The sequence below is a fragment of the Arachis duranensis genome, chromosome 10 (assembly GCF_000817695.3).
Source record: "Arachis duranensis cultivar V14167 chromosome 10, aradu.V14167.gnm2.J7QH, whole genome shotgun sequence".
NCBI lineage: Eukaryota > Viridiplantae > Streptophyta > Magnoliopsida > Fabales > Fabaceae > Arachis > Arachis duranensis.
Genome location: NC_029781.3, coordinates 77,949,153 through 77,952,032, shown reverse-complemented (window position 1 = coordinate 77,952,032; position 2,880 = coordinate 77,949,153). Strand labels below are relative to the sequence as shown.

Here is a 2,880-nt window from a genome sequence, read left to right as displayed (position 1 = left end):
AAACAACTTTGAGCTTAAGCCTCAATTAGTTTCTCTACTGCAACAGAATTGCAAGTTCCATGGACTTCCATTAGAAGATCCTCATCAGTTTTTAGCTGAATTCTTGCAAATCTGTGACACTGTCAAGACCAATGGGGTTGACCCTGAGGTCTACAGACTTATGCTATTCCCTTTTGCTGTAAGAGACAGAGCTAGGATATGGTTGGATTCACAACCTAAAGAAAGCCTGAACTCTTGGAAAAAGCTAGTCAATGCCTTCCTGGCAAAGTTCTTTCCACCTCAAATATTGAGTAAGCTTAGAGTGGAAGTCCAAACCTTCAGACAGAAGGAAGGTGAATCCCTCTATGAAGCTTGGGAAAGATACAAACAATTGATCAAAAAGTGTCCTTCTGACATGCTTTCTGAGTGGAGCATCATAGGTATCTTCTATAATGGTCTGTCTGAACTGTCCAAGGTGTCATTGGACAGCTCTGCTGGAGGATCTCTTCATCTGAGGAAGACGCCTGCAGAAGCTCAAGAACTCATTCAAATGGTTGCAAATAACCAATTCATGTACACTTCTGAAAGGAATCCTATGAACAATCGGACGAATCAGAAGAAATGAGTTCTTGAGATTGATACTCTGAATGCCATATTGGCTCAGAATAAAATATTGACTCAGTAACTCAATATGATTTCTCAAAGTCTGTCTGGAATGCAAGCTGCACCAGGCAGTACTAAGGATGCTTCATCTGAAGAAGAAGCTTATGATCCTGAGAACCTATCAATGGAAGAGGTGAATTACATGGGAGAACCCTATGGAAACACCTATAATCCTTCACGGAGAAATCATCCAAATCTCTCATAGAAGGATCAACAGAGACCTCAACAAAGTTTCAACAATAATAATGGTGGAAGAAATAGGTTTAGTAATGGCAAGCCTTTTTCATCATCTTCTCAGCAACAGACAGAGAATTCTAAGCAGAACTCCTCTGACTTAGCAACTATAGTCTCTGATCTAATCAAAACCACTCAAAGTTTCATGACTGAAACAAGATCCTCCATTAGAAACTTGGAGGCACAAGTGGGTCAGCTGAGTAAGAAAGTTACTGAACTCCCTCCTAGTACTCTTCCAAGCAATACAGAAGAAAATCCAAAAGGAATGAGACTTGGGAGGATGAACCCCCTTTGCTCACCAAAGAACTGGATGACTTGACTAGGCAGAAATTACCTCAAAAGAGGTAGGATCCTGGGAAGTTCTCAATACCTTGTACAGTAGGCACCATGACCTTCAAGAAGGCTCTGTGTGACCTAGGGTCAAGCATAAACCTCATGCCTCTCTCTGTAATGGAGAAGCTTTGGATCTTTGAGGTACAAGCTGCAAGAATCTCACTAGAGATGGCAGACAATTCAAGAAAACAAGCTTATGGACTTGTAGAGGATGTTCTGGTAAAGATTGAAGACCATTACATCCCTGCTGATTTCATAGTCCTAGAGACTGGAAAGTGCATGGATGATTCCATCATCCTTGGCAGACCCTTCCTAGCCACAGCAAAGGCTGTGATTGATGTTGACAGAGGAGAATTGATCATTCAAGTGAATTAAGAATCCTTTATGTTTAAAGCTCAAGGATATCCCTCTGTAACCATGGAGAGGAAGCATGAAGAACTTCTCTCAAAATAGAGTCAAACAGAGCCCCCACAGTCAAACTCTAAGTTTGGTGATGGGAGGCCACAACCAAATTCTAAAATTTGGTGTTGAACCCCCATATTCAAACTTTAAGTTTGGTGTTGGGAAATTCCAACATTGCTCTGAGTATCTGTGAGGCTCCATGAGGGCCCACTATCAAGCTAGTGACATTAAAGAAGCGCTTGTTGGGAGGCAACCCAATGTTATATTTATCTATTTTTCTTTGTTATTTTATGTTTTCTATAGGTTGATGATCATGGGAAGTCACAAAATCAATTGAAAAAAGCAAAAACAGAAAGAAAAATAGCACACCCTAGAGGAAAACTTGCTAGCGTTTAAACGCCAGTGAAGACAACAAATGGGCGTTTAACGCCCAGTCTGGTACCATTCTGGGCGTTTAACGCCAGAAAGGGGCACCAGACTGGCGTTTAACGCCAGGAATGGGCAACAAGCTGGCGTTAAATGCCAGAAATGGGCACCAGCCCGGCGTTTAATGCCAGGATTGGCAGAAGGAGCATTTTTGCTCGCCACTTGGTGCAGGGATGAATTATCCTTGAGACCTCAGGATCTGTGGACCCCACAGGATCCCCACCTACCCCACCACTCACATCCATCCTTCATAAATCCCCACCTACCTCATCCTTCAAATTCAAACCACTTTCCCTCCCAAACGCACCCATAATAGCCGAACCTTACCCCTCTCTCCATCCCTATATAAACCCATCTTCACTCCTTCATTTTCACACAACCTACACACTACTTCTCCCCCTTGGCCGAAAAATAAAGCCACCTCCATATCCTCTATTTCTTCTTCTTTTACTCTCTTCTTTCTTTTTTTGCTCGAGGACGAGCAAACCTTCTAAGTTTGGTGTGGTAAAAGCATTGCTTTTTGTTTTTCCATAACCATTTATGGCATCTAAGGCCGGAGAAACCTCAAAGTGTGAACCCGGACCCAAAGAATTGGCTTACAATGGTTCGGGAGAAATGCTTAGATTTTAGTCCGAAAAATGTAAGGAGATGAACACCCTTACACTAGAAGGGTCAACTTTGATCAAAGGTTGGACCAAGTCCTCATAGACATTTGTGAAGAGGGCGCTCAATGGAAGAGAGATTCAAGAGGGAAGCCGGTTCAGTTGAGAAGGCATGACCTCAAGCCCGTGGCTAGGGGATGGTTGGAGTTTATCCAACGCTCAATCATTCCCACTAGCAACC

The 2,880-nt window shown here is 42.8% G+C and overlaps 1 non-coding gene across 1 annotated transcript; it reads right to left on the bottom strand.

Annotated features, from left to right (window-relative positions):
• Window positions 1-292: 292 nt before the first annotated feature.
• Window positions 293-400, bottom strand: LOC127743395 (small nucleolar RNA R71). The gene has a single exon (XR_008004787.1). It is a non-coding gene; the product is annotated as a small nucleolar RNA R71 (small nucleolar RNA).
• Between the last annotated feature and the right edge of the window lie 2,480 nt (window positions 401-2,880).